Genomic DNA, 12,946 nt, shown 5'->3' on the forward strand with positions numbered 1-12,946 from the left:
ACAACACTGTAAAAAGATTGCACTTAGGAGTAAAACAACAACTGTTTTATGTTCTTTCATTTGCTGCAGCAACCAGAATAAGGTGCCTTTGGTAAATCACAAGAAATGTTCAAAAGACAGCTGTACTTTTTTTACTGACTTCTGATTGGTGATTCTCTTTTGTGCACAAACAGCACTCTGACCTACTGCTTTTTCGTGCATACAGTCATGCAAGTCTTGCACTAATTAAAAACAAATTATTTGCTGTTACAAATGCTTTCAAATTCACTTTTTTTATGTTTGCAATTGTAACGACACAAAAAAGCTCAGAAAAGAAATCTGATGTCATTACACACAGGATTCCAGAAATGGACTGGAGGAAAGTGTTGCCACAAATGAAGTAAATAAGAAATAATTGGATAATTGGAAGTCATTGGATGCTTTTTAAATTGTATTAATGGCAAGTAACAAATGCTAGCAATACAAAAATCAAACAGAAAATCACAAATCACTTTTGTTGTCACATCACATCACACAGGTGTAAAGCTGAGTGAAAAACTTGTGGGTGTATCGTCCCTCACAGTGGTATAAAAAGGAAACACTGAATATTGACACAAATAGAAATACTGAATATGTACACATGAACTTAGACTATACATACACACACACACATAAACACACTCTCTATTACTCTATTACTATTCTCATATTACTCTATTTACAGTAAAATGAGTTTATATGTGCCACACAACGAAAGGAAAGCAAATGTGTTGGTATGAACGCAAATCAAACCAGGACTAAAATCTAACGGTGTATAATTTTCTTGCGGGGTCTGGACCAAGGAAACCGAACTACAAGTATAATCACACCCTACAGCAGTTTGGAGAAGAGCACCCCTCATATCAAAATCCGTTTTGTGTTGTTCCAATGCAAACAAAAGAAATAAACATTAATGGACCTTTTTACATTTACAGGTTCTCACTTCCGTTGGTTTCTATTATCAGGTAATTAAGTTTCTACAGCCACAACTCTTAACAAAAAACAGCCATATAAACTAAATTAAACTAAATTAAATCAAATTAAATCAAAATCAAATTCAGTTAAAAACAAGATTCCTTATCATCTCTATCTTTGACCTGCTACAGGAATTTATGCTGTCCAAACATCCTGCCTGTACTTCAGCTATGGTGCTTTTAGCCTATGAAAATGCCCTGCCTACTGTGTTGTTGGGGCAGTTTTACCTGTAACTATACACTAACTTCCTGTTTGCACCCTTTGACAAGGTAGCACACCTGCCGTTTATGCCACTTTGCAGAGAGCGACATCTATAAGTCTCGGAGGTTCAGATTCCGAGGTCAGTTCATGCTGTACTCTGCCGTTTCTCTTGGAATAACAAAAGCCAAGCCAAGGTTAGAGAATCTGTTTATGTTTTAAACCCCAGGTAGTGGGATTCTTTGGTTTATTTAAAAAAAATGTGGGGAAATTTAGTGTTTCACAACATGAGCCATTTAAATCCAATTTAGTTTAGGTTTATCTGCAGACTTTTCCATTTCCATTCAGAATTAGGAGCATTTCAGCAGAATATCTCCACTTTTATTAAGTAAAAGTTTGTATTTAGATGCAGCAAACATTCCTGTTATTATATCACACTGAAATTAGATCGAAAACACACCTCTCACCTCACATTTTTTTATTTGAGACCAAAAACAGCAGGCCGCAGTTCTTATTTTGACATTGCTGGATGAACCGAGAAGTACCTCTGCAGTTCTATAAGTACTATTTGAGCTCCTTCACTTGTCACTTCAACTGAAGCTTGAAGGTATTTCACCAAAGTAATACTTCGCTCCAGCTGGTTTAAGCTGGTTTGGGTAGCACGTCCGGTAAAACGAGGAGCTTGATGATTAGCGTGCTGGCTAACTGGCCTACAGCAGACAGTAGAATAATGAGTATGATGAAAAAGTCTCCTGACTTGACTGTGTGTGCATTCTGTCTCCCTTTCGTTCATTAATTTGTTTAGAGCCAGTGGGGATGAAACGGCCGTGCTCAGACATGTCTGACATGAACTTCACTTTCACTGTTTTGAGTCTTCAGAGCGCAGCCAGAGCAGACGCACGTATTGAGGTTGAATCCCGTTGAAAGAAATGTAAATGTACATTTTGTATCAGGGATTAAGCCTAGTCCTGGACTACCTTGTCCTTTTAATGGGGAATCTTCATTTAGCATGTCGTGTAGTCGAGGACTAGGCCTATGCTGACTCATGTCGGAAGTAATGTATGTAAGAGATGAGTGTACATGAACGCCACCATAAACTCGAACGGAAAACTTGATGATTTTTCAAAGAGCCCCGACTTTCAGAGTTGGGTTTGTCAATCAAAAATACTGATGATTGTATTTTAAATTGGTGATGTGTTAGTTATTTAGCTAATGGTTTACTCTTTTATCAACATCCAAAAAAAAAAGGACAAGTACATGCTACTAATGCTTCTTACTGGATAGCAACATTGCTCATCTAATGCTCATACTTCCATCTTTGTTTATTTTGTTAGCAGTAAGTGTTAATATACTTCCTCTTTGTCTGGGAGACCAATCTTTAGAGTCACTCAGCAAATGGCTACAAAATGGCAAAAACTTTCCAATAAAAATTATAGCTAAACTTCATTTTTTTACACATTACAGTTTATTTTAAACTTATTTAAAATGTAACTTTTAGCAATATTTCAACATTACCTTACCTTTGATTCTTGTTCCTTTTCTCTCTCCAGTCAGGTGCCGCTCTGCTTTACAGGTAATGTAGGTAGTGTGGTGATAAGGTATGGGCTTAGGTGACAGTGGGCGGAGACTTTCCAAATATTGTCACTGGTCGCCATGGAGATAATTACGCAGAAAATTTGTTATTCACTCCAACTGGTGATAAGCTGGTTTGGTCAGCATGTCCGGTAAAACGAGGAGCTAACTTGGCGATTAGCGTGCTGGCTAACTGGCCTACAACAGACAGTAGAATAATGAGTATGATGAAATAGTCTCCTGACTTGACTGTGTGTGCATTCTTTCTCCCTCTCGTTCATTAATTTTTTTAGAGCCAGTAGGGATGAAACGGCCGTGCTCAGACATGTCTGACATGAACTTTTTCCCTGTTTTGAGTCTTCAGAGCACAGCCAGAGCAGACGCGAGTATTGAGGTCCAATCCCGTTGAAAGAAATGTAAACTTGACTTGACTTGACTTGACTAAATTCAAATTTGATGATTTTTCAATGAGCCCATACTCTTCCCGAATTGGGTATGTCATAAAAAAATAATACTGTTGACTGTATTTTAAATGGGTGATGTTAGCTATTTAGCAGCACCATAAACACTTTTTAATTGGTACTGATGGTACTGATACTTCTCACTGGATGACAATATCTAACGCTCATCTAAAGCTCATACTTCGATCTTTGTTTATTTGTTTGCATTAAGCAGAAATCAATGCCCTGATTTTCCAGTTGTGCTGAGAGGGCAGAAGGCCTGCTGATACTGAATGTGGATGTAGATTTTAAGTGCATATGAAAAATATTACAATGCAGTGTAAATACACTCTATATTAGTATTTCATTTAAAATGTCTGTTTTACTTTAGAAAATATGTTTCAAAAAGTGGGACTGAGCTGAAGCTGAAACATCTATCCACCCAAAAAAGCTGACGAAGGGGAATCAGGTCAAGTTAGGCAGGACCCTGAGTCTGGTGAGTTCATTTAGCTAGGATTAGTTGCCACAGACTGTTGCCTTGTGCGTTGGTAATTTAGACTCTGAATGAAAACTTGATGTATTTCTAAATGCTGCACATGAGCAGCACCCATTGGTTGGCCCTTTGCTTGAATAAGAAGCACATTAATTTAAATGCATATTAAGCTTTAAATAATAAATTACTTTAAATTCAATCACTGTTCAGTCTCAGCACATATCTGTAACCTGACTTTTATGAAAACAAGCAGGATTAAAGAAAAACATTTGACAGCAAAATAAATGCAGTTGAACAGCAGAACTAAAATCTGCAGTTTTAGGTACTGTTGTGTTGCAGCTGCTTCAAAATGATTTAAGCAACAATAATAGCAGTTTATACGACCAGTCTGTACATCTCTGCTAATTTGTTAAAAAGTAAAATTTATTTCTATCCCCAACCGACCGAAAGCACATTTACCTTGAAACTGCTTAATTCTGACCTCTTACATCTTATTCCACGTCAGTTTGTGCCTAACCCTACTGTATCAGTTTTACTGAAATTCTACTTGATAACTAAAAAGTGCATAATGTACTGTAATTTTCCAATACCATTACACACAATAGCCTCATTTATTACTTATTTATCTTTAAACAAGTGACATAGAAGGTATTTTGTCCAAATGATAGTTATTAAGGTGTTTTTTCTTTGTCCAAAATAAGTATTATTACACATTATTTATAGCATAATATTTATTTTCAAATACAACCATACTTTGTTTACTTCAATTTAAACTTAAATTGCTGTATACAGATACAGAAACATGTGGAGCCTGATTTCTTTTATTGGCAAAGAACCGGATTTGAGGATCAGATTTTCTCTAATATAGCCTGTGTTTTAGGTCTAATGTACAGAAGATAAGCTGAATTTAGCTTGTTTTAGTTCTAATTCCTGGCACAGGAAAAGCAGTGGTGTGAAGGCCTGGTTCCTGTAGCAACCCATATTCCCACAACTAGTAAAGTTTGGAGGTGATGAGCTGCTCCATATTCTCCTGAAGTTTACATTTTCTCCAGCTTGGACTCGGGTATTCTCTAAAGACCAGAGTTTATGTAAAAATTGGGGTGTAAAAATATAATAAGACTGTGATGTAACAGTTTGGGGGATTTGGAATTGGACCGTTTTCCAGCTCTGTTTTGGTTCTGCTGGATGTTCTTTTGAAGGAGGTTCACAGTTTCTCATCTCTATGTACTGAGCTCTTATTACCATGTTAAAACCTAAATGGACTCTTAACTATCTGCCACTATTAATATCACCACTATTAACTATCTACACTGTGATTATTATATTATGATCAGAGCAGAGCAGAATGTATCTACTTTCATGGTATCTTTAGAAGTTGGGCTGGGATGTTTAGTATTTTTCAACTTTCCTTGACCGTTACAGTTAACCCTCTGGTGGTTGGGCCTGGGGCCGCATTAACATGCCCTGGTTAAAATGACTTGTCCTAACATTCATTACAAGTGAAATTGATCGTTGTACTGCTCTTTTAATGGGACTTTCTAGTAAAACAGTACAGCATCTAGAACTTCAACTACAGCACAAGTTTTAACTAAAACAAAAAAGGGAATAAAAAACCGCAGTGGTTGTGTCTACCCTGCACATTGTAATGGTTTTACACTCACACCACCTTCAAGGAAGCTTAGGAACATGATCATCCAACATTTACATTTACATTAAAGGCATTTCACAGAGGCTCTTCTCCAGAGCTTCTTACAGGGGCAGTGGTGGCTCAGCGGTTCGAGCTCCGGGCTGTCGATGACAGGGTTGTGGGTTCGATTCCCGGGCTCTGCAAGCTGCCACTGTTGGGCCCTTGAGGCTCCCCGGGTGCTGGAGTTGGCTGCCCACTGCTCTGGGTGTGTGTGTGTACTCACTGCCCCTAGTTCACTAGTGTGTGTGTGAGTGTGTGTTCACTACCACAGATGGGTTAAATGCGGAGGACACATTTCGCTGTACAGTGTACAGTGACGAATACGTGCACCCTTTAGCTGTTTAGCCTTTGCTAGTTTGTATTAAATCCTAAAGGTACTATGGGGTCAGTATGTCAGTATGGGGACCACAATACTTTACACACTCTACACTCTAAGTACTCTCAGAAGAGGAGGGTCTTTAGTCTGGGTTTTAAAGACAGCAAGCGACTCTGCCGTTCGGACACCCAGGGGAAGAATCTTAAGGGATGGCGGGTCAAGTCGTACTGTACTTGCAGCTGGAAGGGTCTTTTGACCATCGCCATCAAGTATGGAGGAGCTGGTCCATTCTTGTCAGGGTTTTGAATATGATGCTGGCAGCAGCTACAGGAAACCAGTGAAGACAACCCATGCTGCTGCATTTCAGGGGCTTGAAGGTACACATGGGAGACCAGCCAGAAGGGAGTTGCAGTAGTCAGTAGTCAGAGACTGACCAAGAACCTGGGTGACCTCTCTAGAGAGGAAAGGTCAAATTCTCTGGATGTTGAAAAGGAGAAATCTGCATGATCGAGATGTGCAACTTGAGTCGAGAATGATAAATGACCACACCAAGGCTTTGTGCTTCTGCAGATGGAGTGGCCAGTGGGTTCCCGAAGGAGATGACGCTGCCATTGATGAGCTGCCATTCAAGACGAGACTTCAGCGAGACATACTGAGATGCGACTTGAAATCTGTGTCCGAAGGTGGGAAGGAAGGATGAGTTGAGTGTCATCAGCACAGCAGTGGTAAGAGAGTCCATAATAAAGGATAATATCCTGCCCTTACTAATGCTTTTGTTGCTCAATGCAGTCAAATTCTCACAGCAATGCTTCAAAACCTAGCAGAAGGTGGACTCTATGGACAGTAGAGACAGTTGCTCCAACAAAATAGGATCAACTCTTTTTTAATACCCCTGATTTTTAAAGAAACAGTGAATGAGCAGATGTCCCAATAGTTTTGTCCATATAGTGTAAATACAATTTGACCTTCTGTGTGTAGAAGAACAAAACCAAACACCAGGCATTCAGGCAGTCAAAGCTGTCCTGTGATTATGTAGAAATGAGACGGCAGAAATAATCCCTGTGTTGCTCAAAATAAGACCGTAAGCTTCGTGATGGAAGTTTAAAGGTTACTGAAGACCAATTTACTCCTCCGAAAAAAAATAAATGCATGCCTTGCACTTCTTACATACTCCTATCTCCACCACGGTGATGTAATTATCAGCTAGGAATGATATTCCTGCATCAAAAATTCCAATTTCAGGCTTGACTATCTCTGAAACTGATTTAGTGGGATTGGGGGTGGAGGGTGGGCGGGAAATTAGTGGAGAGAAAGGCTGGAATTTCAGCGGAGAGTGAAGGCAGTGGTTAAGACGGAAAGATTGCGTCCAATGTGCTGAACAATCAGTGGAAGATGGAGGGACGCGATTGGGTGAATGTGTTCATGCTGTACCATCTCTAAAGAGAGAGATAATTTTGCGAATGGTAATCAGTGGTGGGCAACGTTCTGCTGGTTTGAGGCATTTGAGTTAAATTGCTGTAACGTTCTTTCGGGTAAAACTGAACCGTAGGAGTGCTTTTCGGGCTGACTGACTGCCTTTCAGACGATCTTGCTTGACTGGATCTGATGTGCTTTAGAACTAAAGTCTAGGTAGAAGGGACGTAATGAAGAGGAGCATTGGTGAGATGTTTGTCCTGTGTTGTTCCAGACAGAGATGATGGAGATCAGATTGCTGTCTTAGAAAACCTTGTATCTACAAATATTACAGGAGACGTTTGACCAGGACGACCTTGTGGAGGTGTCAGGTGTAGTCTTACTATTACTGACCAGTGCTCACAGGATTGTGAGCCCGGTAATGACATGTCTATGGGGCGGTTTCATGAGCAACAGCATCAAAAACAAGCTCATGCATTTTTAGCTTGTTTTAATTCCTGGTACAGGAAAAGCCATAGTCAAGTCAAGTTCAATTTATTTGTAGAGCTTTTTACAACTGTTGTCGTCACAAAGCAGCTTTACATAAATAGTAATTAGTAAAAGACAGAGACACATAGAAATAACATAAGAAGACATGAAGGATCCAAGACCCCCAGTGAGCCCCAACAGCGACAGTGGCAAGGAGAACCTCCCTCAGAGCTGGAGGAAGAAACCTTGGGAGGAACCAAGACTCACAAGGGGGACCCGACCCGTCCTCCTCTGATCAGAACTATTATAATAAATTATTGATAAAAGTCACCAAACCATCTAAACTGTTTAACTGCTCTGATCATAATCATAATATATTAATCATGGTGTAGATGGTTAATAGTGGTGATATTAATAGTGACAGATAGTTCCATTTAGAGTGCATTTAGGTTTGAACATGGTCATTAGACAGGTAGTAGTGGAAGGCGAGTGAGGCGAGTGATGAGCTGCTCCATATTCTGAAGTTTACACTTTCTCCAGCTTGGACTCGGGTATTCTCTAAAGACCAGAGTTTATGTAAAAATTGGGGTGTAAAAATATAATAAGACTGTGATGTAACAGTTTGGGGGATTTGGAATTGGCCCGTTTTCCAGCTCTGTTTTGGTTCTGCTGGATGTTCTTTTGAAGGAGGTTCACAGTTTCTCATCTCTATGTACTGAGCTCTTATTACCATGTTAAAACCTAAATGGACTCTTAACTATCTGCCACTATTAATTTCACCACTATTAACTATCTACACCATGATTAATATATTATTATTATGATCAGAGCAGTTAAACAGTTTAGATGGTTTGGTGACTTTTATCAGTAATTTATTATAATAGTTCTGATCAGAGGAGGACGGGTCGGGTCCCCCTTGTGAGTCTTGGTTCCTCCCAAGGTTTCTTCCTCCAGCTCTGAGGGAGGTTCTCCTTGCCACTGTTGCCGTTGGGGCTCACTGGGGGTCTTGGATCCTTCATGTCTTCTTATGTTATTTCTTTTTTGTCTCTGTCTTTTACTAATTACTAATTATGTAAAGCTGCTTTGTGACGACAACAGTTGTAAAAAGCTATACAAATATATCTGACTTGACTTGACCTGACTATTATTCAACTATACCATTATATGTCCATATGTTTGTGGACACCCCTTCTAATGAATGCATTCAGCTACTGTAAGTTGCAGCCATTGCTGACACAGGTGTGCAAATGTACACATACAGCTTGTCTAGTCCCTGTAGGGAAGTACTGCCAATAGAGTAGGACTCTCTGGAAGTGTCAATAAAGAACTCGCCTCGACGTAAGAGTGGAATATAGGGTAAAGAATCACAAGCCGACATTGTTTTAGTTATATTAGCAAACTCAGTTGCAGTAAATGTTCCCATGTTATAGATGATCTGTGACCTTTATCGTCGGCTGAAGCTGCTGTGCTGGTGGATAATAAATAAACGTAAAAGCTGTCGTCGTATAAACAGCCCATGTGTCTCCTACAACGATGGTAACGTCAATTCTCTAGGCAGTGTTCCTCAGTCCTCCTGAAGACCCACAGCTCTGCAGTTTCATTAAGGCTGGTTCCTTATTATACTTATTGTTCCTCATTATCCCGATCTTGTAAATCTTCATCAGTTGCATCCCAAGTACTGTTCCATTCAAAAGCTCACATCTAGCCAAGTACAGTACTTCGAATGCCCGGATGTGTTCTTGTTCCACCAATGTGATCGAGGATGCATCAGGATGTGACTTGTGTGACTTGGCACCGCCAAATATCCTAGAATGCATTATGCATTACAGAAGTACTGCCTATAGAATAGGACTCTCTGGAGCAGATAAGTGTCATGAATCTGTTGGCTCCATGCTGCCTAATGCCAGGCGTGGGCTGGTAGAGGGGTATAAAGCCCCCCAGCATTGAGCTGTGGAGCAGTGGAAGAGCTGTATTCTCTGGAATGATGGGGGTGAGGTGCTGACCTCACTAATATTCTTGTTGCAGAATGCAGTCAAACCCTCACAGCAATTCTCCTCCAAAATCTAGTAGAAAACCTTCTTCTCTGGCCAGAAGATGAAGCTGTGCTACATACTTTTTGCGTTGAACCACAACTTTACCAACTATCTTGTATAAAATAGGAGGCGACTCTTCAGAAACAGAGCTGGTGGACATCTATCCTCTAGGAGAAGCCCTCGGCCTGCTCTCATCTGCTCGGCGGCTGCACGCTGGCTGGCCTGCAGGGCCACAGTGACTCCACACCAATCACTGCTCACTTCACTGATGAGGAGTGACAGTGTGAGCAGATCAATGACCAGGAATGACCACTAGGGGGAGATAGTACTCCACCATTGAGCAGTAAAGTTCCCTCAGCTTCTCACACTCTGCCCATCTTTCCTTCTTTCTTCTGTCTGTCTCTCTCTCTCTCTCTCTCTCTCTCTCTCTCTCTTTCTCACACACACACACACACACATACAAACACACACATTATCATCAACAGCACCTACAAAACCAGTGCTCTCCTCATTAATGCTGTAATTTAGAGCAGTGTGCTGATCGACAGCGTGCAGTCGGCTCATGGAACCCAAAAATATGATTTTTGGTACGAGCAGAATTCAAAACACTTTGCAAACAGAAAGGTCAGTGAACTCCTCAGGCGGGTGAGAGAGTGTGTGTGTGTGTGAGCATGTGTCTGAAGGCACAGTAATAAAGCTGTAGGTCAGACTCAGTGTGATTCCACTCCAGGCTCTTCGCTGCAGAAGCGAGGTGGGGGTGCTGCGCCCCAAATCTGCACACGCTTCACTCCCAGCTGTGCCCCCCACCACTCATACACACACACACACACACACACACACAAACACACATACTCACACACGTCTGTCAGTCCAGGACCTGTATTTACAAAGCTTCAGAGATTCAGAGAGCTGATCTAGGATCAGATCCTTCTCTAATTATAAAGGCCTTATTGACAGAGATAGATCATGAATAGTGACCCAGACCCATTTTTCTGACCATTATTAATTTTATTATTATTATTATTATTAATACACATATTTGAGCCATGTTTATCTTTAATTGTTTGTATCTTGAACTGTTTTTTAAGTACATCTGAAGGAAGTCATTAAAAGTGCTTTTTCTCTAATTATGAAGGCCTTATATAGGCCCAGGCCTTTTAACACTTTCCTGACTGTTATTATTAGTATTATTATTATTATTAGTAGTAGTAGTAGTAGTAGTAATTACATACAATTGAACCATGTTTGTCTTTAAATACTCTGTATTTTTCTTAAAACAATTGAAAGAAGTGATTAAAAGGCCTTCTGAGTTATTAAGGCCTTATTTATCAGGTATAGATCCTGAATATAGGCCCAGGCCTTTTAACATTTTCCTGACTGTTATTATTATTATTATTATTATTATTAGTAGTAGTAGTATTGATTACACATTTGATTAATTACACATGTTTATCTTTGTCCTTTAAAAACAACTGAAAGAAGTGATTAAAAGGCCAAAGCTCGAACGAGGCAGACGCTTGAGGAGCAGAATGTTAAAATTTCATTGAGTGACGGTTAAATAATTCAGTGAACAGGAGGCCAAATGGACACCACACACAACCGAAATGACAAGGAGAAGAAGACAAGGGTAAAGGTCATCCATGCTAAAGATGCTATAAGCAGCGTGGGGCACCTCTCAGAGTTCCTATAGTCAGAGTAGAGTCCTGATCTGCGGTCAGTGTGTGGTTCATCCTGTTCTTTCTACAGTGTGAGTGTGTGTGGACTCAGAGGTCAGGGGAAGCTGGCCTGTCTTGCCATGCACACTTAATATCTCTGTAGAAACCACACCATGTTTACCATTGCTGGAACGGGCCTTTAAACGCAAGGAGAAGCTCTTGTATGTTGTTTTTGGGCTTTAAATAAACAGTTCTGTGTAAAACCTAAAAGGGTTGCACTTTTACAAAGTGGGCCTGTGAAGATAGTATTGTTCAGTATACCTGAAAACAAACCTGGTGTTAAAACTACCAATGTGGAGCAGAAAAAGTAGGTAATACTAGAGCTGGGCAATATGATGATATTTTATTGTATCGTGATGAATTTTGTTATGGTGATAACAATAATCTTCTCTAATCATATGGAGGAGACTTAGTGCTTAATAATCACTGATCAGCTGCAGGTTTCATTACTAACAGTGTAATTAGACTGGATTCATTAGATGAAGAGCAGCAGATGTTGAGTATAAATCACTGTATTCAGTACAGGAGAGGATCTGAACTGTAGTTTATAAGAATCTGTTGCTACTGATTACATTTACATTTATGGCATTTAGCAGATGCTCTTATCCAGAGCGACTTACAGGGTAACTCGTATTACAGAGGAGGGTCAGTGTAGTGTTAGGAGTCTTGCCCAAGGACTCTTATTGGTGTAGCGCAGCACAGTCACCCAGCCACCCAGCCCGGGAATCGAACCCCAGTCTCCCACATGGTGTGGTAGCTCAGTGGCGGGTAGTGGTGTTATCTGTTGCGCCACACAAACCACTACTGATGTTTTTAGTCTGTGATTACATGTATCGTAATAAATTTTGTGTATCACAAAAAAAAATCTTTAATATCACGATGTAGTATTTTTATCATATCGCCCAGCTTTAGGTAGTACTTTATTTTGAGAGTCTTTTGTAAATGTTTGGTAGATGTTCAGCTTGTCTTTAATTAGCTTTCATCTAAAGATCTATTGAGTGCAAACGAACTCATCTAAATGATCTCTGTTTATTCTAATCCTAATTTTAATCTTAATCTATTTGAAAAAGCAAAAGTTTAACAGATTAGTTTGATAATAATGTAAGTATCTGATGGGACCATCATAACAAAATATGACCTAAAGGTCGTTCAGATAGAGGTCTGAGTCCTCAGTGAGGAAAGCCGACTGCGCTAAGACTGAAATACTGAAACAGCCATTCAGAATTCCTGCTTCCAACAGTAGTTAGATCTGGAGGCCTTGGTACTGCACATAAATGGGTTACCAGGGGTCTTCAGATCCATGTATTTTAGCAAAACATCCCACAAAATATCTTTCCATATCTTCAATAATTGGAAGTTGGTGCCTTTGGAGATAAAGAGGTTTTATTTAACCATAAAAACTTCTGATTCATATTGAATGGTTCTGTTGTGTACTGTCACACACTGTCGTGTGTGTGTGTGTATGTGTGGGGGGTATTATCGGAGCAGTAATGCATTCTGCAAGATTTGACCCCTAATTGTGTTTTTTAAATAAAACAATTATATGTAAATGTGTGGTTACTCTTGAACCCTTATTGACCCAACCTGCCGCCTTGAAAATTCAAGTTGGTTCATTTTC

The 12,946-nt window shown here is 39.9% G+C and overlaps 1 protein-coding gene across 1 annotated transcript in view; it reads right to left on the bottom strand.

The window, feature by feature from the left end:
* The window catches only part of prmt7 (protein arginine methyltransferase 7), a 522,441-nt gene that overhangs the window by 304,463 nt on the left and 205,032 nt on the right, over positions 1-12,946 (bottom strand). The window lies entirely within an intron of this gene.

Source organism: Salminus brasiliensis, chromosome 19 (assembly GCF_030463535.1).
Source record: "Salminus brasiliensis chromosome 19, fSalBra1.hap2, whole genome shotgun sequence".
Classification (NCBI taxonomy): domain Eukaryota; kingdom Metazoa; phylum Chordata; class Actinopteri; order Characiformes; family Bryconidae; genus Salminus; species Salminus brasiliensis.